Source organism: Peromyscus maniculatus, chromosome 11, assembly GCF_049852395.1.
Source record: "Peromyscus maniculatus bairdii isolate BWxNUB_F1_BW_parent chromosome 11, HU_Pman_BW_mat_3.1, whole genome shotgun sequence".
Taxonomy (NCBI): Eukaryota; Metazoa; Chordata; class Mammalia; order Rodentia; family Cricetidae; genus Peromyscus; species Peromyscus maniculatus.
Genome location: NC_134862.1, coordinates 65,969,484 through 65,994,260, shown reverse-complemented (window position 1 = coordinate 65,994,260; position 24,777 = coordinate 65,969,484). Strand labels below are relative to the sequence as shown.

At 45.4% G+C, this 24,777-nt stretch overlaps 1 protein-coding gene across 20 annotated transcripts in view; it reads left to right on the top strand.

Annotated features, from left to right (window-relative positions):
- The first annotated feature begins 1,016 nt into the window (after window positions 1-1,016).
- Ralgps2 (Ral GEF with PH domain and SH3 binding motif 2) overlaps window positions 1,017-24,777 on the top strand; it is a 140,633-nt gene continuing 116,872 nt past the window's right edge. For 2 of the 20 annotated variants that reach the window (XM_076547748.1, XM_076547743.1), the window contains exon 1: window positions 1,642-1,817. The gene's annotated coding sequence lies outside the window, so the exon portion shown is untranslated. Of the gene's footprint in view, window positions 1,345-1,641; window positions 1,818-1,930; window positions 1,991-2,073; window positions 2,121-2,140; window positions 2,628-2,815; window positions 2,909-3,182; window positions 3,370-24,777 lie in introns of those variants that run through there. The other 18 variants (XM_015992623.3, XM_076547757.1, XM_076547752.1 and 15 more) reach the window with 16 other exon arrangements.

Sequence of the window (24,777 nt, the reverse complement as noted above, 5' to 3'; positions counted from 1 at the left end):
TGCAGACACATGGGCTCATTTGTTTTTATGAAGCCCCAGTTCAAGTTTAAACTAAGTGCAAGACATTTATACCAAAGAGAATTCCCAGATTTCCCCCAGTTTACTATTTTAAAAGCAGTTAATAACTTGGGATAATGGTGTATGTATATATAAAATTATATGTATTGTTGTTGGCACATAGCCAACCATTTTTTCCTTAATCTCTTTTTAAATCGGAAATTAGAACCTTTACTCAATAACTGAAAGGTCTTCCCCCCTCCAACAGTTACTTCAGTCTGCCCACTGTTTCTTGGGGACTGGAGGGAAATAGCATCCAGGGGGAAACTCCTGCATCCTCATGCACTTGAAGCATTCTTGCCAATCACTTGGTTCTGCTCCCCTCCGTGCCCCTTTCTTTAGTCTATTCTCAGCAGACATTTTCTGACAGTTTGTTTTTCTTCTTCTTTTCTGGTTTCTGAACTTCTCAGTGATTTCATCACTACTGGAGAGACTTTCAAAGTAAAATGGAATAAAATCCAACTCCAGGCTTTATTGCTTTTTCTTGCATTGTTTTTATCTTAACACCTACTTTTGCACGGGGAGGGGGGGGTGATTTAACCAAGGGGTAGAAGGAGGATTCTACCTTCTCCAACTTCATAAGACCTTCAGGAGGCAGTCAAAGGGGCAGTCGTTAGCTTTCTCCTGCATGAAAGAGCAATCCCTTCGGTTTTAGTTATTATATGGAGGAAGGAACAATTCTGGTCCCTTCACAATCTAGTCAGTGCTGCTACAGAATTGTAATCCCCCCCCCCCATTCTATTGCACGTTGCCTGGAAGAGGCCTGCATCTGTTCCAGAATGACCTAATGATACACCTAGGTGGCTCACTGAAAACCTTCCACTAAGTCACACTGCATCAGATGGTGCTAATTTTAAGTAGGCCACCTAGGTGCACCCTGCGAAACAACACCCTTCCCATCCCCTTTCATTCGCAGGAAAGAATTCACAAGGTCCACCTGGAACTCATCAGTCTGGGACGGGGGCGCGGGGGTGGGGGTGGGGGGGTGGGATGCCAAATTTCTATTGTTTTGTTCATTCAACCAAGGGCAGTCACCCCGCTTAGCACCTACAGAGGCCTACCCAACACTTCCGGCATGTTAATGTGCGAGAGTACTGACTCCATCATTTACGATCTCCTCCTCGCTGTGGGGTGGTGACTCTTCCCATCTGCAGCCCCTTCACTCGTCCTGCCGCGACAACTGAGGACGCCGCCTGCGTGGGCTGGGGTATCTGATCCCGGGACCCAGCAAACGTTTCCTGACTTTTTTTTTGTTGCTGTTGTGGTTGTTCTCGGGCCTCCTTAAAGGTGAGCTGCAAAAGCGCCCCCGAGACCCCGTGCGGGAGCGGCCGTGGGGGCCCCCCACCTGTCCGTCCTGAGCCCTGCGGCTCTTCCCTGCGGCCCCGCGCTGCGGCTGCGGTGGCTGCGGCGGCGGCGGCGCGCGCCGCGGACGCACCGGTACGGGCGGCGGTTGGGCAGGGCGGCCTGGGCCACAAGCCGGGCGTCCGCGGCGCGCGCCGAGACCCCGGCGACCCGGAGCTCCCGGCCGGCCGCGCGAGCGCGCTCGGTTGGTGCGCGCGCGCCGCGCCGCGCCGCCCCGCCCCGCCCGCCCGCCCGGCGCGCGCCCCCTGCGCGGCCCGGGGTGGATCCGGCGCACTCCCCTCCCCCGAGCGCCGGCGGCGGGCGCTGAATGAGAGACGCCGACTGCTCGGCTGGGCGAGCGCGCTGCCTCCCTCGGAGCTGCTGCGGGCGAAGCGGAGGCGACGGCCGCGGCTACACAGGTCGGCGTGGCGGGCGGGCGGGCGGGCGGGCGAGCGTGCGGGGAGGCGCGGGCAATGGCGGCGGCCGCGGTGCGCGGCACGGGAGGGAGAGAGGGCGGGCGGGCGGGCGGGCTGCGGGGCGCTCACGGTCCCGCGGTGGCGGAGGAGGCCCCGGCGTCGCCGCCGCCTCTCAGGTGAGCCGGACCGGGCCCCCCCCCTCCGTGCCAGCCACACCCCCCTCCCGGGCCGGGTGCAGGCTGCACCCCCGCAGCGGGCCGAGGCGGGGTGACCTGTTGCGGGGCCGAACCGCCCGCGGAGCGCGGGGTGAGCGGCGCTGCCGCCGAGGCTGCGCGCGGACACGGAGGTGGGGGTGGGTGGGTGTGGGATCCCGCACCGCCGCGCCATCGGCCCGCAGCGTCCGGAATTCCTGTGCAGTGTGGGCTTAGGCGGGCTCGTCAACACCGGGCTTGGGAGGTGATGGGGAGCTGACCTGGAAGGGAGCCCGGACCTGTGCTCTGCCGCGGCTCCCCGCCCCCCTCGAAGCGCTTTTCCTGCCGCCGTGTGCGGTGTAGACGCAGGCGGGTTTCAGGGTGCGTGGGCGTGTTTGGGAAGAAGCTGCGAGCTGATAGGAGGTACCTTAGTACGAATGTTAATTTGTTTGAGCTGGGAGGGGTGAGGGAGGAGGAAGAAAGGGCCCTGATGCTAGCTGTGGAGGAGGGGCGTTTGCAACCCGAAATCTCCCTGCAGAAAGCGCTCCACAGAAGCATCCCGTGCCTATTGTTTAAGATCGGAGGATGAAAACACGCGCAGCAGTTAATTGAGCCTTTCCCCGTAGGTGCTCTGTATTTTCTTTCTCTCCTAACGCTCAGGTAGCTGTAGAGCTTTGTTTCTGTACCAGTGTTTGTTTATGAGTTGACTTTGGTGGTGTGTGTGTGTTTAATGTTGACCATCCGGTGGACTCGGGTTCCTGTGTCTTTGAAGATGACCATTAGAATCTCGAACTTTTCGTTCCCTGCGTGTCGGAGTAACGAAGTGCCACAGTTGGTAACTTGCAAAGTATAAAGCCTGTCCCACCCAGATATGGTTGTTCCGGCTGTGGCATCACAAATACAGTAAGTGTAGTGCTGTTACTGCTGATGTAGGGTTTATAACCAAACAGAGTTGTTTTAATAGTAATAGCCTCTAGTGAACATGTGTAGCCATGAAGCTTCGAAATGTGGAAAATGACTTGTCTTAGCCACATCTGTAGATTGGATGTGTTTATTGAGTTCCTTGAATAACTTAAGTGTAGTTATTTTAAGCTTTAAATTCTGCCATAGTAATTTTGAAATACTAAGACCTATCTTCCTCCCCACCCCATTATATTCTACCTTTTCCTGATTTTAGGAACTACACTTTTTTTCAGTAATACTGTTCACCTTGTCGTTTCACGCCAGATGCATTAGAAGCTGAAAGATCTGTTTGTGTGTCAAGATCACAGTCTATTTTTCTGATATTACAGTATCAGGAAGGATACACCCAAAAATTCTGAGAGAAAAATACAATTTAAAAGTCAGCTGTGAATCAGATACGAGTGAGTAATGCAGTTTGTGTGCATTTAAATCCTTTTTAGTGTATCCTTTTTAGTTTATTGTGGCCTTACGTTGGGACAGTGGTTGTGTTGTGGTGAAAGGTGGCTTTGTTGGTGAAATTAATTTGCTTGCAATTTGAACCTTTTGTTTTGTTTTTGGAGACAGGGTCTCATTATGTAGCCCCAGCTGTCCTGGAATTCACTATGTAGACTAGGCTGGCCTCTAAACTCCCCGAGAACCGCCTGTCTGTGCCTTCTGAGTGCTAGGATTAAAGATGTGGACATCCCGACCAGGCTGCTTTCAAGCCTTTGTCCAGAGACTAGTTTATTCTATACACATTGAGTACCTGATGGGTGCTGTAGTATGAAAGACGTGGAGGGAACTCTGCAGGAAAAAAAATAGGTGTGTGCCCTGATGGAGATAAAGTGGTAAGTGGGCAGGTCTATTAGTTTAAAAATTGAAGAAGTAAAGATTCATGATGCCTTTTGAGTTAGGATAGTATTTGCATTTTTCCTTCTGAGAATAGAAGGAACTGTTAGGGAACAAAAGCACCAAGACAGTTGTCTTAAACTATGCTTATGTTTATACACATTGGGTATCTGGTTTCCAGACAAACTCAAAATACATCCTCTACTTGGAGTCAGGGGGTGTGTGGTTTATGTGTGGCTAAACAATTATGGTTTATATACTTAGATGAAATATTTGCTGATATTCTCTCGGTATTTATTTGTTTATAAGAGTCTTTAAGAAAAGTAAAACATCCCCCTTCCCCCAGTGAAGCAGCACTCTATTGTTCTTCTGTTGCTAAAAGAAAAATCTTACTGGAAGTGAAAAATCTGATGAGACATTATTAATAATCAATGTGGCACACATTGGTGTAGATCTTTCAAAGCTTTGAAAGTTTTATAAATATGTTGTTACTTCTTAGGACAGTCAGTAACTAACCTTTACCTTATGTAAGCATTATTCTCTCCATTTCAGAGTGGGAAATGAGCCACCAGTAATCACTCAGTGACCCCCCCCCCCCAAATCCAGACGGTAGCTCTTAGTGGAATGTGATGTTCCACCTCCGGAGTGCAGAGTATTTGTGAAGATGCACACCTGAACATTTAGTGCACTACTGGTCTCCAGGAAGCTTTTTGTTTGTTTGGTTTGGTTTGGTTTTTCAAGATAGGGTTTCTCTGTGTAGCCCTGGCTGTTCTGGAACTCTGTAGACCAGGCTGGTCTCGAATTCACAGAGATCTGCCTGCCTCTGCCTCCAGAGTGCTAGATTAAAGGTGTTCACCACCACCTCCAATCTCTAAGAAGCTTTTAAATGCTAATCTGTTAGTTGAAATTGACTGTTTTCTCTGAAAATCCTGTTTTTGTTTGGTATGTAAAATGAACACATACAAACTTTTGAGAATAAAATGCATTAAAATGGACCCTGTTTTCTGAATACAAGGTTTTTGCTGTCTAATGTTTGCTTTTGAAATAGTTACTTCTGTCTGGATTTCACACTTTTTAATAGTTATTTGGTTTTTAATAAAAATATAATTCAGATAGCTTGAAGTTATCTTAGTGTTAGTAGGTCCCTTGGAAAAGAGTGAGTTTATTGCATTACCCTATAATTACTTCCTTAAGTGTGGTTTAAATTCCCATTAGTTCCTCCTTAGTGAGAGAATGAAGATTGGATATGATAAAATTCCAGTATTTTTAAATCAATCCGCACTCATTCCTTTTTCATGCTTTATGGTTTTATTTCCTTTGGTTCCCAAGTTTTATTCAAGAACTCATTTTAAATAGTACAGATGGGTTTTAATCACCAACCCCCTCCCTCTTCCCCATTTCCCCTTCTCCCTCTTCCCTCTCCCTCATCCCTCTCCCTCTTCCCTCTCCCTCATCCCTCTCCCTCTTCCCTCTCCCTCATTCCTCTCCCTCCTCCCTCTCCTCCCTTCTCTTCCCTGATTCTTAGGAAAGTACCCGACACTTAGACAGTGTTCAGTTGTTGGTCAGAGAGTAAAGTAATTGATATTAAGTGATATGACCACTTTGTTCTTTTTTAAAAGTTGGTACTGGAATGCAGCGTACATGTAAGAAGTTACACCACATGACTTCAGATCTTTAGTCCCCTCCCTCGTCTCTGTGACCTTCCTCCTAGGTCCTGCCTAGCAGCAGGTTTTGACACCATAGCTGATACTCGAGTGCTTCTATTTTCTCGGGCGTGAGTGCATGCTGCTGCAGTTTTGTCTTTCAACTTTAGACTGCTCACAGGGGTTTTGCTTTAGGATTCCTATGCCACCCTGAACTTCCTCTGTTGTCTGCCCTGTATTGTGACAACACAGTTTTGATTACAAGTTCATTGTTTGTATTATCAGTTAAACCTTGCAGCATACTACGATTACATTTCTTGGGGTTAGATTGTTTTCTTTTGTATTTTTCCTTTTATTTGTCTTTCTTTTTTTTCTCTAGTCTGTCCAGATCTACAGACACATAAGATGGTAGGTGTTCAAACTTGTTAAGAATTGGGAATGTCTGGGAAGCCTCTGTTTTGCTCAGCTCTGCAGTGCCGCCCTGCACTTGGGACGCACTGCCTGAGTGTGGCCTCCCATCACTGTGCTCCTGACAGTGTGCTGTTCACGTGGGCCCTGTGCTCTCCGGACTCCCGTCCTCCTCCTTTTTCAGCTTACTTTCTTATTTGAGTAAGTTGCATCTTTCGTTGAAGAAAAAGATAGCTCACACTTATAATCCCAGCACTTGAAAGCTGAGGCAGGAGTTCCAGGTTGGTCTGGGCCAAAGTGTGAAACTGTCTTATAACAAACAAAATACGTATGGCAGGGTGAACTTTTTGAATTGTTGACGTAGCTGAAAATACTTTTTTCTGCCTTGATCATTGTCTGGGCTAGATTACAAATTAAGATGATAATTTCCACTTGAAATAGAAGGGAGCACTGTGAAATAGAAAGAAGGGAGCACTTTGAAATAGAAAGAAAGGAGCACTGTGAAATAGAAAGAAGGGAGCACTGTGAAATAGAAGGGAACACAGTGAAATAGAAAGAAGGGAGCACAGTGAAATAGAAAGAAGGGAGCACAGTGAAATAGAAAGAAGGGAGCACTGTGCAATAGAAAGAAGGGAGCACTGTGAAATAGAAAGAAGGGAGCACAGTGAAATAGAAAGAAGGGAGCACTGTGAAATAGAAAGAAGGGAGCACTGTGAAATAGAAAGAAGGGAGCACTGTGCAATAGAAAGAAGGGAGCACTGTGCAATAGAAAGAAGGGAGCACAGTGAAATAGAAAGAAGGGAGCACAGTGAAATAGAAAGAAGGGAGCACTGTGAAATAGAAAGAAGGGAGCACTGTGCAATAGAAAGAAGGGAGCACTGTGAAATAGAAAGAAGGGAGCACTGTGAAATAGAAGGGAGCACAGTGAAATAGAAGGGAGCACTGTGAAATAGAAGGGAGCACTGTGAAATAGAAGGGAGCATTGTGAAATAGAAGGGAATACTGAAGTAGAAAGTAGGGAGCTCTGTGAAATAGAAGGGATTGCTGTATGATTTCCTACCTTCAAGTTGTTGAAGTGTCTTAGTGCCATTCAGAGTTTTCTTCCTTTACCTGTGACATGGTCTTAAGATTTTTTTCCTTTGTCATTCGTCTGTCTGATGTAACCTTGGTATGTTATATGTGTCCTGTGAGTCTTCATTTCTTTTTTTGTTGGTTTTTGTTTTTTTTTTGTTTTTTGTTTGTTTGATTGATTGATTGATTGGTTGGTTTTTGGAGACAGGGTTTCTCTGTGTAGCTTTGCACCTTTCCTGGATCTCGCTCTGTAGACCAGGCTGTCCTCGAACTCACAGAGATCCGCCTGGCTCTGCCTCCCGAGTGCTGGGATTAAAGGCGTGCACCACCACTGCCCAGCAAGTCTTCATTTCTTATGCACAGAATTTAGTGGGTCATGTAGCCGGTGTGCTTTAAAGAGCTAAATTGTAAGTGGTGCAGGTAGAGTGAGCCATACAGTCTCTGTTCAGTGACACAGTTTGCTCTTGTGTGGAGTGTGAACGGAGCTGCGGGTGACATGCAGGTGGCGTGCCTTGTAGTGTGTAAGTCCTTGGTCTGGCCTTACCATTGCCTTACCAGTAGAGCATGTTCCAGAAATGGGAGAGAAGGCAGAACATGGGTAGAGACATGCTGGTGATGTCTCATCTGAGTGTTTCTGTTTACTTTATGGTGATTGGTCATCAGTGGACAGAAAGGAGGGGTCAGAGTGTGTAGCAGAGACTTGAGAAGACAATAAATGGCGTCGTCCGAGTGAAGGAAGAATATAGTAGCGCCTGTATGTAGTAGGATTGCCAGGCCCACCTGAAGAGAGAATTTCTTAATTTTATAAGTTCTTTGTGTGTGTGTGTGTGTGTGTGTGTGTGTGTGTGTGTGTGTGTGTGTATGTGTGTATGATGTATGTGCATGGCATGCACATGCCACAGCACGTGTGTGGAGGTCTTTGTTCCAGCCTTCTCCCAGGATTAAGACAGTATCTGTTTGTTGGCTGGTGCCTACCCCAGGCTAGCTGGCCTGCTTTTAGGGACTCTCCTGTCTCTGCCCCCATCTTTCCCTGCTCTGTGATCACAGATGTGCACTGCTGTGTTCAGCTTTCCATGGGTTCTGAGGATTTGAACTCAGGTCTTCACACTAGTGCTGCACGTTTTCCCATTGAGCCGTCTCTGCCACTCCATGGATTTCATGTTCAGAACTTAACAGGAACACTTGGTCAAGGTGTCTTCTTACTATTGATTTCTAACACGTAAGGTAGAAGACCCTTGCTTCCCAGGTCCTGCTGTGTCGTCCTGGATGACCTGGAACTTGCTGTGTAGACCAGGCCAACTTCACACTTCTGGCAGTCCCCCTGCCTCTTGAACACTGGGGTTCCAGGAGTGCTCCATCATGCCTGTAAGCATCTTTTTTTTTAAAAGTCTGACAGGAAGGATTGAGAAGCACTTCCTGGTGTCAGTGTTTGAAGTTTCTGAAGTCTGGTGTTGAGCTCACGAGTCTGTCTGTATCGCTGTAGGTAGTGAGACATCTTCTTGACTAGTTCCGGGATGTGTTGGGCTAGTGCTGCTTTCTGTTGAGTTTCCCGTGTTCCTGACTTCAGCCTCCACTGTAACTGGGACGCATCCCCAACCCTCCGCTGAATTTGCTCTGCCAGTGTCTTAGAGGTTTTTTCCTAAACCTACATCTATAAGATTATATGTGTGCATTTTGGTTTTCTTCAGAGTTTTGCTAAGTTCATAAACTAAATTGTAAAGCCTTCTCTTTTTTTCTGTTCTCTGAAATAGTTCCATAGGGGGTGTGTTCTCTGCCCAGAATGTGAAAGGTGAGCAGGAACTTTCTAGGACTGAGGGTGTGTGCTCGTGATGGGGTGCCCAAATGCACCTAGCATGGGCACAGCTCCGGGTGTGTTCTCCCTCATCCCCACTTCAAACCTGGAAGAAAAAATATTTACATGACTATAGTGATGAAAGTGGTTTTCTTATTTTTGTTTGTTTTTGTTTTTTATTTTATTTTATTTTTTTTAATAGAGCATGAAAAGTACTAGCCAGGAAAGTAAAGATTGATAGTGTGTCTTAACGGTATCTTGTAGCATGAATCTTAGCGAGTCTTATGAATTAAACAAACCCAGAGCCAGGTATGGGGGTGAACTAGAAGATCAGAGAACCAGAACAAGCCACAGCTACCTCACCTCTCCGGATCCTCAGCTGGTCTTGTTTCCTCAGACTGGAGGCCTCTGTGTCCTCATATCTGAATGGCTCTCAGCTGAACTGTGCTGCTCAAAACCTAAAAGCTTAACCAGCCAAATGCTTCTAGCTCCTGGTCTTCACGCCTTATATATCTTTCCTTTCTACCATCACTCCCTGGGATTAAAGACTCGCTTTCTGGGATTAAAGGCGTGAGTCACCATGCTTGACTGTATCCTTGAACAGATGGATCTCTGCCTCCGGAATGCTCGGATTAAAGGCATGAGTGCCACCATTTTCTAGCCTCTGTATCTAGTGGCTGTCTGTTCTCTGACCCCAGATAAATTTATTAGGGTGCACAATATTTTGGGGAACAATACCACCACAGTATCTACTCATCAAGTAATAGGATTAAGGGACCAAAAGGGCAAATGACAAATTAGAAATGTGTTTATAGCACTTGTCTCTGCCAGAGGGCTTGTTGGAGTGTGTTTTAAAGATAGGTCGTTGCTGCGTGAATGAATAGATGAACAATCTGAATAGGCATTTACAAAACAAAACATCCTAATGGCCAAGGCAACAGAGTGCTTGTCTGTCAAGTTCAGAGACACAGGTGAGTTTGAAATGATGATGCAGTACTGCCCACCAGAGTGGCATTGGTGAAAATGCCTGAAATGCAGTGTTGACCCGCCCAGAGAGAGGTGGAGACTCCGGTGGTGGCTTTGACTTGGGAGAGCCCCTTGGTGGCATCTGCTAAAACTCTGCCTCTGGGTTCTTTGGTCAGCTGTTTCACTGCAGAGTGTCTGCAACCTGGCAAAGCTAGAGCCCTTTGACTGCAGGTAGAAATCATGAGGAGGTGAGAAACTGTTAGAGTCGGACAAAGTCTGCTTGAGTGCCCAAGGCCTAGGAGCCGGAGTGGTAGACACGGAGGCCTTATAGCTCCAGTCTGAGCATTGCGTGCCCGTCACTCCATAAGCAGATGCATCTTTGGCTTCAAGCAATAGCAAGCGGCAGTGAGTGGCCACACTGGCTGCTGCTTCATTTACAGCTCCCGTCTAAGCTGTGGCCGTGCTTTGGGTACCGGGCCCCACAGTCCCTACAGTGGCTGGTGCCAACAGCGCTTGGTCCTACCTGGGCTGTCAGGACCCTTGGCCCTTAAGACTTGGCAGGTCCCTGAGCTCTAGCAACTGTGCCCTGCAGTTTCTGTCTCTGCTGTGCCCCCCCCCCCCCCGCCCCCCGCCCCCAGTCTGTGTGCCTTCCGTTGTTTCTGATGGTTGTGGCCCCCTCTGTTGCCTTGGCTGCTGCCGTGGCTCTGCTGCATTTTCTGCTGAGTCCTCTTGGTGTGACCAGCTCACCATGCTGAAAGAGTGATAATCATTATCAAAAGTAGCAAGGGAAGACCCCCTCTGGGCCTAATGCTGCGCACCAAAGGGTCCGCACAGGAGGGTGGCTCGTGGTTGACCCTACCGGGCAGTAGTCAGCTTCTGCCCGGAGGGAGTGTTTCCTCCAGTCACAGGCCTTCTGCTGAAGCGCTTCCACCTCCTCCCTCTGTGAGAATGGCTGCTAGGGCTCACTGGGACTTCCGGGGCAGCGTTGGGTAGAATAGTGCTCTAGAGGTCCAGAACTGTGTCTGGACAGCCACTGTTGCTGTGGCGGAGACTGCAAGGCAAACGTGCCTGAAGCAGCTAGGTTCTGTGAGAGCAGCCCCATGGCTGCCCAAGGGCTGATTGGCTGGCGGTCACCTGCTGCAGCAGGGCTCTAAGAACCGTCAGGGCATCAGATCGTCAGCCCTTCTGAACTTGTGTAAGAGACTAAGTATTCAGGGGGTGCTTACAGCAGAGTCCACCACTGGCTTCGGTGGTGCTTTACTGGTATTTACCTGTGCTCTAGTCGGAGCCAAGTGGAAATTGTATCGTTTTGTTGTCTCATAGACACAGTAGAAACCAGCCAGATTGTGTCTGTTAGTACAGGACAGTGAAAAGCACACACCCACACTCGGTGTTCTCGAGTGTTTAATTTGTCTTTAAAAATCAAGATGATTTGGGGGCTAGAGAGATTCTCAGTGGTTAAGAGCACCAGCTGCTCTTCCAGAAGACCCAGGTTCAGTTCCCAGCACACACGTGGCAGCTCACAACTGTCTATAACTCCAGTTCCAGGGGATCTGACACCTTCACACCAATGCACATAAAATAAGAAATCAGAATGATTTAACTTCTCTTAAAGAAGGAAAAAACGTTAGCTTAAGCTTAATGTTTTTACTTTCTTTTGCTGCTTTTATGCTTTGCCTCTTCAATTCACTCTCCATTTTTAGTAGACTTCTGGTGTCGTGTTTCTGGGTGCGTTTTTTGCTGGTTTTATTTAAGCTAACTTCGAACTTGATATCTGTCCTCTTGCCTCTGCCTCCCAAGTGCTGAGCTTGTGACTAGGCTCTGGGTTTTTCATGAGCATTAAGTGTACACATTACTGGATCTCAGTGCAGTACCACAGTGCTTGTATACATCATGCACTAATCAATCGAACCCCGTCTAGTTCCCCTGCCAACCTCTAGTAACGACTGTGGACGTTCAAGGGGACTTGGTATGTGTATGGGTTTTTTTTTTTTTTTTTGGTTTTTCGAGACAGGGTTTCTCTGTGTAGCTTTGCGCCTTTCCTGGAGCTCACTTGGTAGCCCAGGCTGGCCTCGAACTCACAGAGATCCGCCCGGCTCTGCCTCCCGAGTGCTGGGATTAAAGGCGTGCGCCACCAACGCCCGGCGTGTATGGGTTTTTTAAATTTTTTAATTACATCTTATCTATCGTGTGTGCATGAGTGTGTGTGCTGCTTTGTGTGTGCGCCATGGCAAGTGTGTGGCGGCGGTCAGAGGGCGTCTTCGGAGTCAGTTCTCTCCGACCGTTACGTGGATTCATTCCAGGGATTGAACTCAGGTTGCCCGTCTTGTGTGCCAAGCGTCCTTTTTTGTTGAGCTACCTCACCAGCCTTAATTTCCCTATTATCTTTTGTCACATGGCTTACTATATTTTATTGACCCTAAGTTGGCCTCTATTGTATGATTCACTGTTTAATGTACATTTAGGAATAAAAATGACAGCATCCTGACTAGAGATCTTAAAAGGTGAAAAAATGGATACCTTGAAATCAATGAAACCTGTTTTATTGTGTCTTAGGTTTTCTTTAGTCGTATCTTTTTGTTGTCGTTACTAATGTACATTGTAAAACAGATTTGCCTGGGCCTGGAGAGAGGCTCAGTGATTAAGAGCACTTGTTGCTCCTGTGGAGGACCCAGGTTCAGTTCCCAGCCTTCACGTGGCAGGTAACGACTGTGATTCCAGTTCCCGGGGATATGAGACCAGCTTGTGCACACACATACATGCAGGTAAAGCATTCATGAACATAAAATAAAAATAAATAGATCTAAAAAAAAAAAAGGCTTTTCTGTGTCAAAATGTATTACTGAGCCACATCTCAGTCCTAGTCTCTTTTTTTTGTAAAGTGAGCATAATAGTACCGCAATAGACTCACTGTAGAGCTAAATGAAACTGTGTTAGTGAAGTGTGTAAGACTGCTTCTCTCTGAATTTCCGAGATTTGATGTAGCCACAGCATAGTGTCTGAGATCACTCTGGATTTCTGGATTACTCTTCCAGTTCTGATATAGAGGAATAGTTAGAATTGTTTAGAGCTTTCCTGGCCTGGGATTAGAAAATCCCTGAATAGTCTGTGGCACCTCTGTGCATGTGCCAACACCTTTATAGACATTGTGGGGTTTGTAGGTGGGTGATCTCCAGTTTGATTGACAGAGCTCTTAGTCTGTGAGCGTCCAGAAGTTGTTTAGGAATGACTTCCGCTGCCTTTCTCTCACAGTTTGGCGTTTTTTATAGGGTTGTGAGGTTTGTGCCCTTACTCTTAAGTCAGGATGTGAGGGAGGGTGCTGAACAAATATCCTGAGGGTTTTACAGATAAGCAACTAACTTTAGCTCCTTTTAAGCAATGGTGTTTTTTGTTTTCTGTGTGAATAGTACTTGAGAATGTTATACAGGTATCTTTGTTTACAACTTGGTGAAAGACCGACTCTTACATGTGAAACCATAGTCCATAACATCAGATAATACATAATTATCCGTCAACTTGAAGAGTGCTGACATTTCACAGGGGGCGCGCACCGGAGGGGGTGTGGTCCTTAATGAAAGACGTACTGAGTACGCACTGAAGATAAGGCAGGAGGACTCAGTCCTCTTGGCACACTGTGTTGAAGGGCTTATTTGGGATGGGGCGGAAAGTGTGGTTGCGTTGGACGGGGTAGGGCTAGGTTTTGAAGCCCTGGAAAATGAAGCAGGACAGATGAGCACCGAGATAATATGTATTGTTAGCCTCTGACATGAGCTGCGTGCTCCATTTCCTTCTCAAGGCTGAAGAGAGTTAGTGATTGAAGACTGGAGAAATCTAATCTGCTTAGAATGAGTCTAAAAGAAAGATGTCTCATGAGTATGTTAGACAGCCTTCCTCAGAGAAGTGCTTTAAAAACCATTGTTAGAAAGGAGCCTTGCTGCGTTTGGGGCCGACTTTTTTCTTCTACTCCTGTTAACCAAGTCTATCAGAGAAAGGGGTAAATTCTTACTGCTAGTAAGAGAGCAGACGGTGGTTCAAGAATTCATATGCCAAAGTTTCCTTCCGTCCGTCCGTCTGTCCCTCCCTCCCTCTCTCCCTCCCTCCTTCCGTCCTTCCCTCCCTCCCTGCCTTCCTTCCTTCCTGGTCCTGGAACTCAAACTCAGTACTCTCACAAGTACTCTACAACTGAACTATAAGGCATGCCAGAGGCTTTTAAAGATCCCTCTCCGCGGTGTGAACTTGAGGGACTTCCTAACACCGCGGAACCTTCTTTTGCTCTATTTTGCTTCTCTAGCCAGGGCACAGAGAATTACCTGTAGTACCGAGTCTCATGGGGCCCGACAGCTGAGCTGTGGGAATGGAAATTTCATCCAGTTAGAGGAGAAATGGTAGTTGACAGGAAGTGTTCCTCCTTTTATTCCCTGGATAAGCATAGAAACTCAGAGTCAACAGTGGCTGCAGCAGAGACAGCGAGGTGGCCTGCCATCAGCCACGGACCCACGGCCCCGTGTGGTAGGAAGAGAGAGAACTGGTTCCCGCTTCTGCCAGGTGTCCTCTGACCTTCACATCGTCCACACTGTGCTTTGTGCGCCTACAAAACACACGAGTACAGATGAACGGTAAATACATAAAATGTAATTTTTAAAGACTGAAAAAGTACTAACTGTACCCCTGACCCATGTCTTAACTATGTGATGCTGCTGTGCATGATATGATCTCCTTAGTAACCACCAATGTGTATTTATAGCTGCTTAGTTACTGTAACTAAACAGATTAGAAAGACTGGCAGGTCGTTTGAGCTCCCGATTAGCAGTGGTTTATCTGACTCAGTGTCCCAGACATGCCGATTATAATTCTGGCCTGTCAGTAGTTCCTTTGAAGGAGATCTGCTTTTTCCACAGTACACAACAGACCTCCACAGCTGTGTGTTATGCCATATAAAACTGTGTTGCAACAGCTGGTTCAGCAGTGGACGTTTGATCCAGGGCCACTAAAAATGGCTAAAGCTATCTAACGATGTGGGGTTATTTGATTAGGAAAAGTGTAGTCCGTTATAACAAACATGGCGTTAACTTGCTGTTAGCCTAAGTGGACTGAAGCTGGAAGGCTGTGTTACGTCCGAGTCCTGTGAAACCTACTTTAAGGGGTGGAAGGTAGTTCTAATCAGAAGCTCTGAGTCACAGCACATTTAAAGGGCATGGGGAAACCGTTTGATAAGCAGAAAAGAATCGGGCCTGTTTGCCTAGACAAGACAAGTTCCACAGTCGGAGAGACAAGGTACAGAGCATGCGATGCGGTGTTCTGGCTTTATGTTACTATTCTTCACTGGAATGAACCAGTCTTGACTGCTTTTCTGTTGTTGTGATAGAACACTGTGACCAACAGCAGCTTGGGAAGGAAAGGTTGTAGTTCATTTACACTTCCAGCATCAGTCCCTCACTAAGGGAGGTCAGGACAGGAACCTGGAGGCAGGAACCTGGAGGCAGGAGCCTGGAGGCAGGAGCAGATGCAGAGGCCCTGGAGGAGTGCTGCTTACTGGCTTGTTCCTCAGCCTGTTTTCTTACACACACACAGGACCACCAGCCCAGGGACGGCACCACCCTCAGTGGCCTGGGCTTTCCTCCATAAGTCACTAGTTAAGAAAATGTCCTGCAAGCTTGCCTACAGACATATTTCATGGAGGCATTGTCTCAGTTGAGAGCCCCTCTTCTCAAAATGACTGCCTTGTGGCCGGCACACCTCTGTTCTTGAGACCACTTCAACTTCCTACCACCGCCCCCCCCCAAGATTTCAACTTTAATATCAGTTTTCGCTGTAAAATTCTGGTGCTGTCTTTTAACAACTATATTAAATGGGTAAAACGTTGGTTTAACTTTGTGAGTGACGGGGTCTTACTGTAGCTGAGGTTGGCCTAGAACTCACTGTATAGCACAAGCTGACCTTGGATTCAGGGAATTCTCCTGCCTCAGCTTTCCAAGTGGTGGGATTACAGGCATGAGCCACTCGCTAGTCTAGGCTCAGGTTATGAACTTCTGTCTCATTTCACACCTGCAGAACAAGCGTCCTTCTAATACTCCACTTCACACAGGTGACGTGAGGGTGGGGGGAAATATATATATATATGTAAAGCTCTTACAACAGTGCTGTGCACAAAGCAGTGTCTAGTAAAACAATGTGTATGTTTATATAATGCTGTTTGAGGTCATAGATCTCTCTTTTTTTGTGATCACCTAAAAGATTCTCAACTAGAGCTAATTTACCTGCAGTCACTTATTTCCCTCTAAGCCCACAGTGGGGCTGCTAAGATAAGTAGTATATACTATATGAAAAAGTAGGGTAAAATGTGACCACCAGTGGTTGATATTTATCGATAACTTAATAGATACATGGTTGTGGTCTAAGTGTTTAATTGATATTAGCTCATTGGGTCTTCATAGTAACTTGGTGACGTGTACTATTAGCTTTATTGGTGAAATTGAGGTATAGGATGAGAAGTCAGCTTGCCCAAAGTTATATAGCATGTAAATGGTACTGTGGTAAATTAGTTCTGTCAGCTTAAAAAGTATGTGGTCTTTTAGCCGGGCGGTGGTAGCGCACGCCTTTAATCCCAGCACTCGGGAGGCAGAGCCAGGCGGATCTCGATGAGTTCGAGGCCAGCCTGGTCTCCAAAGTGAGTTCCAGGAAAGGTGCAAAGCTACACAGAGAAACCCTGTCTTGAAAAACAAAAACAAAACAAAACAAAAAAAAAAAAAAAAAAAAAAAAAGGTGTGTGGTCTTTTGTTTCATGAATGAAAGACATATTGCAGAATGGGAGAGATTAAGAATCTAATTAAGGAGTTGTATCTATGTGTATGTAGAGATGCACAGCCTTTATATTAATGGGATTATTATTAAGCACTAGAAAAATGAAGATTGAAATCACAGTAAGCTACCACTGCGGAGCAAAAGGACCTTCATACCAAGTATGTGAAAGAAAACTAGGATCCTGTACATTGCCATTGGGACTAACATGGTACAACCCATAGGAGACAGTTATTTCATCCCCGGGTAGTTGTTGAAGATCCAGGGCCTTCACACTCCCGTCCGTGGCAGCCTTATTTATGGCAGCCCCACGTACCCGTGTGTGTGTGTAGATGAATGAGTGTACTACCAAAAAGCCTACAGTGCGCAGCAAAGTCCCCAGCAAAGAGCTAACCAGTCCCAGCTGCTAGTGCTACCACAGTTGAGGAGCCTAAGAAGGTGTCTGAAGTCGGTTTGGCTGCTTACCATCGGGCTCCTGCTGTCACCATTCCTGACCGAGTGTGTTAATTGTCGGAACAAGTCACAAAGTCTTTGGAGAAGCTTGTGTCTTAGGTCTGTGGGAGCGGATGAATAATGAGTGTGTGAGACCTGGAGTCATAGACTAGCCAGTGTCGGGCAGCTTGGCCGGATTGCAGTGTTTTCCTGTCTTGTGAGAAGCCTTAATGTCAGCCCTCACACATGCAGTTCCCCAGCCTTGGCCTACAGAGGCCCTCAGTACAGCTCCATCTTCAGCTATAGGCTGAGGGTTAATTGTTGTCTATGAAATAATTAATGACTGTGTCAAGTAGGAAACTTGTATTTGACACTGGTGAATTTAAAAGGCCTCTTTGGTCAAGTTTTTGCTGATATTTCATAAATAGGCCAAGACCTCATTCTCAGACCAGACGCTTTAGTAGTTTTACATGATAATACTTGGATCTTAGTAGTTGTTTTCTTTTCCATTTAAAAACTCCCAAGTTTATTTTTAACTGATCTTTAAAAACAAAAACTTGTACATATTTGTTGAGGTATCCTGGCATTTCAGTACATGTACACATTTGTATAAATCTGGTTACATCTATCATTTCTCTGTGGTAAAAATACCCAGACTCCTTTGCTCTAGCTTTTTGAAATGTAGAGTGCACTGCCATCCTTTTCCATTTTAAAAGAGCAAGGTAGTCTGAAGGGAAGATTGGGGAGGGCGATGCCATGGCGGAGGTTGAAAACATGGCAGTACGGAGTCTGTAGGTTCAGTTCGGCTGGGATCTAAATAGCTTGCTGCTGCTGCTGCGGCAGACTCAGCCGGCGCTCACACGGCAGGACTTGGCGCACCTGTGGGATAGTGCGTGTGGCCGTGCTCTGCCTGTTCCTCTCTTCTGTCACGTTCAGGCGGCGTTTGTTCAGACAGACCTTGCTGTAGCCCAGGAGTTGGCAGACTTTCTGTCAAGGTGCAGAGGTTACTGTGGACCTTGAAGACTGCACAGTCTCTGTGTGCTGTTGGGTTTTGCCTGTAGGGGAAAAGCTCTAAGGACAGTGTGGATGGGTGACCGTGACCGTGGCTGTGTTCCAGTCAGGTTTCGGGGCAGAACTGGGACTGGCTTAGGCCTGTCGGTTCCGGTTCTGTCGGGAGCGTTTCTTCTCTGTGGGTATTTCTGGCTAGTTCCCTTGAGGTGGACGTTTACAAATGGACTAGTTCCTTCACTCTAGCTGCTCTCGCTCTTAATGATGGGGATGTGGAGTGAGCAAATGGCATGGACTCTAAGGAGCATAACTGAGAACAGCCGTAGTTCCTTCATTTCCCACACAACCCACAATCAGATAGCAAATTCTGGCAAGTTTACCTTTGGAAATAGGCTTCCCTCAAAAATCATCTGTTGGCTTCCTTCCTCTGCCTTTGAGGTGCTCTCTCTCATTCATCAGCCACAAACGTTGCTTTCTAAAATAAAAGTACTATGGCATACTTCTCTCCCTCAGAATGCAAATCTTAGCTGATTTTTAACTCCTTATCCCCTTTAGGAAACCATTCTATAGCTGTGTATGCACTAACATAAAGCATTTTTTAAAATATGCATTTAGTACACGTTTTTTTTTTACATACTGGGTGATCCATGTCCTGGGCTCCCCTTGGTCTTTCAGTTAGGATGTGCTGGCTCGGAGAAGAGCGGGTTTCTTCCCATGATATCAGGAGCCTGTGTACATATGTGTGTCCTCATTCCCCTCTCCCCAAAGACTTACACATGCCGCTTCTACCCATTCTCAAGGCTTGGTCAAAAGTACTTCTCCTGCTGGCTGAGTGAAAAGAGGAGGAGGAGGAGGACTTGATGGCTCCTACTGGGGTGGAGGAGAAAGTTTATTGTAGATGTGAGGGAGAGCACCGCCAGAGGCAGACATCCGGGAGAGTCCGGAGTGAACAGGACCCTGAGCCGGGCCTAGGAAGACAGAGGGGAAGGAGGAGGGAGAGCCAGGAGACCAAGAGTCCAGAAGGGGAAAAGGACCAGTGTAGCTAAAATGGCTGGATTATACAGGGAAGAGCAGCTGGGGGAAGGGAAGCCCACCCCTGGGCTGGAGAAGTTTAGGGTAAGGGGTGGGGTTTGCCAGCCAGGAGGATCCTGTAACAGGTGAGACCTGAGGGATGCTGGGAGAACCTGGCAGCCAGTGTCCGCTTAGCTATGTTAATAGGCACCTCAGTTGGCCATCTGTCCCAGGTTTGAGACCAACACTGGGGTTCCCTTAAGCACAGATTTCTAGTTTGCACAGTTTCTCCTTGCCGAGACTCATCTAAGATGTAAGATTCTCTGTGAGTACCCTGACATTTTCTCTTTGGTGGACAAATCTGAAGGAGCTCTAGCAAATGGAATGTGAAAGAAAAGATGAAAAGTAGGAACTTTCTAGAGAATGTGTCTTTGCTCTTGAGAGAGCTCCTCCCCCTCTAAGCCCTGCAATCTCCACTTTCTCATTTGCTTGTTAGTATTTACCTTGGAGGGCTGTTACAGCCCATGAAGGACAGTGTTCCAGGGTCCAGAACACTTCGTTGCGTGGCCAGGAAGTTACTCAGGAGTAAACGCATCATCTGAGAACAGATTCTCAGTTCTCAGTAAAGTCAGTCTGGTGGAAAACAGGCTGAATTTGCTAGAGCATCATCTTGAAAAAGTTATAAACACCTAATGTGCTTGTAGTAGTATCAAGTGTGGTTTAATTTACATCTTCCTAATGAGTAATTGATAAACACTGTGGGTGGGTGTGTGCGTGCATACATGTGCTTATGTGGTGCATGTCGAGGCTGGCGTCAACTTTGTGTCTTCCCCACTTTCTCTCTTATTTTTTAAAGTGAGGTTCTCTCTCTGGCCAGGAACTCACTGGAGAAGCTGGGCTGGCTGACCAGTGAGCTCCGAGATCTGCCTGTCTCTGCCTTTCCTGTACTGTGTTAGAAGCATGCCTGGCTTTTGTGTGGGTGCCAGAGATCAGAACTTAGGTCCTCATGCTTGTGTGACAAGTGTGTTACCCCCCGAGCCAACTGTCCGTCCCTAGGACAAATCCCTCGGCTGAAATTATTTCCAGGGGCTTCTTTGTGCATGTGCATGCTTGCATTCATCTGTGTACACATGCATATGTGTACTGGGATTGTCCTTATGTAAACATAGTGATTCATTCCCTTAGTATTCACAGGATATTGGTTACCAAAATCTCCAGATCTTCAGGTACCTGTTTTAATTAGTGCAGTGGCTGGGCATGATGGTACAGGCAGTCCTGTAATCTCAGGTTAAAAAGTGAAGGTGGGAAGATCGTAAAGTCAGAGTGAATCTGGCAACATGGGAAGACTATTGATAGATAGATAAATAAATAAATAAAGTGTTAGAGTATTTTCATATAGCCTGTGCATATCTTCCTAATCTCTAGATTATTTATAATATTAGCCCAATGTAGATGCTACGTAAAATAGTGTTTTATTTGTTTTGTTTAGGGAGCGTATGTTTAGGGAATGATGAGAAAAATTACATGTCCAGTGCAATTTAATTCTTTTCTCAAATATTTTATAGCTGGTTGACTCTGGGCCATAGAAGCCACATTTATTTGGCAAACCAGTCACTTCCTCTGCCCCCCCCCCCCCCTTCCTTTTTTGAGACAGGTTTCCTACTTGAGCCTCTTACATAGCCAAGACTAGCTTTGGGACTCCTGTCTCCTGCCTGCCTCCCAAGTACTGGGATGATGGGCCTGGGCCAACACACCCCGTTTGAGTTGTTAATTTCAAATTAGTGGGGGGCGGTGGCTGTAGCCCAGTGGTAGAGTGCTCGCTTTGCATACCCGATGGATGCCGCAGGTTCAATCCCAGTACTGCCAGGAAACAAACACCCACCCCTAGTTAATGGGATGTTTCACGTTAGAGAATGTGATGTTTTGGCTAGTTAGATCCTGATGGAGTAGATCCCTGGCTTTCACAAATTAAGGCTGTGGTTTTCACTATTCTGCGAATGACCGGGAGAGTTTGTAATGTATGATAATTTGTAGTGAGTAGAGATTTGATACTAGTCTCCTACCCAGTAGGCACATTCCAGTGTGATTTATTAATATGTATGCTGTGTAATGACCTTTGTTACCAGCTGTTAGAGCTAATTCATAGTGACTGAAAAGAAATCTAGAAATATCTGTCATTTTAGACTTCTTAGAATCATTAACTGTTTGTAGTACTAAAAAGAAAATTAATTATGTCTTTATGTTTTGTGTGCCATAGTAGTATTTTCAAATGTGTGTGTATGGGGGTCTTTCAAGCTATTTTGGGGACAGATCCCTCATGGTGTCAAGGATTTATTGTACTTGAAGTTATCACAAAGGCATCCATTTGTTGAAATGTCTGAATTCTGTAGCTGACAATGTTCTCAGCCTTTTTAGCTCTGTATTTTATTTAACTCTCAAAGTCAAATTTGCAGAGCCTTCTCATTTAGCAATCCATTTATAAGCACCCGTCCTTTACTTGGGTGCAGGATAAGTCTGGCCTTTGTCTCACTGTGACAAACCTCACCCTTCATACCTACTTCTCCACACTTAGTTCGTGATAGTTGCAGTTCCTTTCTTGAATTCTGCTCTCTGCTCTGCTCAGACTCTTGGCAGTCTTCTAACAGGAAGGACTTTGCTCTCTCGGCCTTTGTTTATACATTGACTGCATTGCTTTGTTATTGTAATGAACTGCCATTAAAAGCTAGTTAGGTGTCTCCTGCCACTCCTCCGTTTTCACAGCAGCTGAACATTTGAGAAAGGATTGGTAAGACAAGATGGTCTGGCTATGCAGAATGCGCCAGAGATTAGCAAACAGATGCACAGTTAAAACCTGCCTGTCAGTAACCAGTTACAGGTTGGCTCCCGTGACTCCCGTGATCTCTTACCAGATTGATGCTCTCTTATCTAAAACTGCCAAGTGGAGTGGAGCATGGGGTTAGCAAATGTGCTTTTTTTCTCTACTATACTTTCTCATCACTTTACAGCAAGTTTCTGTAGCCATGATTCTCCATGGGGAGCAGGGGGAGGATTGAAGGGCCTTGGAGTGAGGGGGTATCAAAATGAGGAAAGATCTGGGATTTGAAATGCATCCAAAGATGAGATCTTTAAAATGCCTCCACCTTTTCAGTAATATTCATCTGATATTCTTTCTTTTAGCTTGAGGCAAAAATACACGTAGCTTAATCCAAAACACCATTTATGAACACATTTGGCTGTGGTTGTTACTGAACAAGTGACCTCTATCGCCATCTGTTGGTAAGAATTGGGATTTTTATTAGGCACGTAGCTGGTTTAGATAACTGAATTTTGCAAGTTAAAGAGCTTTGTAATTCAGAATTTAATTTCTCTTCATAATTGGTATTTTCAAATAGTTTCAAGTTAGCAGTGAGGTGGTAAGAATAGCATACCAGGATTCGCCATATATATAATACATTTAATGTGTGAACATGTATATGCATATATCCCTTGATAATTATACATGTATATATTTTAATATATGATTTCTTACAGATAGGAAAAGCCATTTTATACCTATATACACAATATGTATGCATGTATACACATTAACTAGAAAGTTGGCTCTGTAGTCACAGAGACTGAGAAGTCCCAAGATACTGTGCGCGTTTGGCAAGCTGGAGAACCTAGGAGTAATTCAGCTTTCCTCCCACGCCATTCTGTTCTCTCATCATTCCACAATAGCACACTTTTGCCACATAGTTAAATCTATTTCTGATTCATTGGGTTGTTTTCATGCTTCAACTGCTAATAGTATATAAGTATGTTTTTAAAAGTTACAAGTACATAGTATTGTGAGTTAAATGGACTTTTAAGAGTCAGTCTTGAGTAGAATGTAGAAACTCCCAGCAAAATGACATAAAACAAAATGTTTAGAGCACATTTAGTTAACCTATATGCGTATTTTGGTATAGAAGGTCAGAGTTCTTCTTTTTAATTATTTCCTTTTTTTGAGATTATAATTTCATTATTTTCCTTTCCTTTTACCCCTTCCAAGTCCTCCCATTATCCCTTCTTATTCTCTTTCATATTCATGGCCTCTTTTTTCATTCATAGTTGTTACGTGTGTAACATGTTACGTGTGTGTGTGTGTGTGTGTGTGTGTGTGTAAATTTCTAAATACACAAATGCAGTCTACTCAGTCTGTATATATTTTTTAAAAGTTTTACTTTTTTTGTTTGATTTTTGTTGTTTGTTGTTTTTGGTTTTTTGAGACAGGGTTTCTCTGTGTCCTGGAACTAGCTCTGTAGGCCAGACTGATCTTGAACTCACAGATTCTCCTGCCTCTGCCTCTTGAGTGCTGGAATTAAAGACGTGCGCCACCACCACTCTGGTTTGTTTTACTATTTTAAATTACATGTGGGTATGGGGTAGGTGCTTTTGGAAGCCAGAGGTGGCAAGTCCCCTAGAGCAGTGGTTCTCAACCTGTGGGTTGCGACTTCTTTGACAAACTGCTGTCTCCAAAAAAAAATTTACATTACAGTTCATAACAATAGCATAATTACAGCTAGGAAGTAGCAATGAAATAATTTTATGGTTGGGGGGGGGGGTCACTACAACTAAGGACCTGTGTTAAAGAGTCACAGCATTAGGAAAGTTGAGAACCACTGCCCTAGAGCTAGTTAGAGGTGGTTGTGAGCACTCCTCTTTGGGGCTGGCAACTTCTGGAAGACCAGCAGTAAGTGCTCATAACTGCTCATTCATCTCTTCAGCCCTGTCATCGATCTTTATAATTACTTAACTTGTTATCTTCCTGAATTTTCTACACTTAACCTTGACATACTCTATTTTGTAGTCCTGTATCCCCCTTGAGAGTTAAACATTTGAAAACTCCTCCTCGACACGTTAAATGGCACCTCCTGTGTACAGGCAGCTCAAGCTGGTTTGGAACACAGCATCTTCTTTCTTGTGCGTTCTCAGAGCTGTGTGCAGGCATACTGGACTGATGGAGCAGTGTTCCCACCCCCTTGCCTTTAATACGTACGCTCTTCTAGTTCAGTGAAGGCGGTAAATGGCTGCAGGGTAAATGAAATCCTTTGCTGCTGTCTTTATCACCTGATTCCTTCTACCTGAAGATGCTGAGTTAGTTTGTTTTGAAAATCTTCTTTCTCACACTTCTTAAATGTGTGCCTCAAGCATTTAGAAATGATAGAAAGTATAAATTGATGTTTTAGCTTAAACAACAGTTCAGTGAGTGAGTAAAGCTTCCTGGGAAATGATTTATTTAGATGTTTGATGCTCTAGACATCTAGCAGAGTCACTTAACATTACCAGTGTTTTTCCCTTTTCCATCTTGGGTGGTGTGTGAAATTGCTAACCCTGTCATTATGGTTGGCTTCAAGCTTTGGGAGTTTTTCCAGAACTCGTTTTCTCACAGTTTCAGGGTGTGTTCATGTCCATGTGAACTACTGCTGTTGTTTGAAATTCTTGCTACTCTCAGGTTTGAAATTAAGTATAGCTTATATTTTTACATCTTATGCTAAGGATAAGTGACCTTTTAGTTCTGAACTGAGGATACATTATATATATTTGAATAAGCAGTTAATGTTTGTTTAATTTATAGATACTAGATATCCTTAGAAAATTTGATATGCTTCAAAACAGGAAAGTTTTAAAGTTATTTAACTGGGAAGTTATTCAACCAGTATAGACTGCATAAATATTCCAAAATTTGAAAACCTGATATTTGGACTGTTTCTAATCCCCAGGCATTAGGGCTGAGGGAGTTCAGCCAGCACTTAGAAGTCGGTTGTCAACAGTAGAGGTTAGCACCCCAAGGGATCCTCATTAAAGCCATTGGTTTAGAATTGCAGATA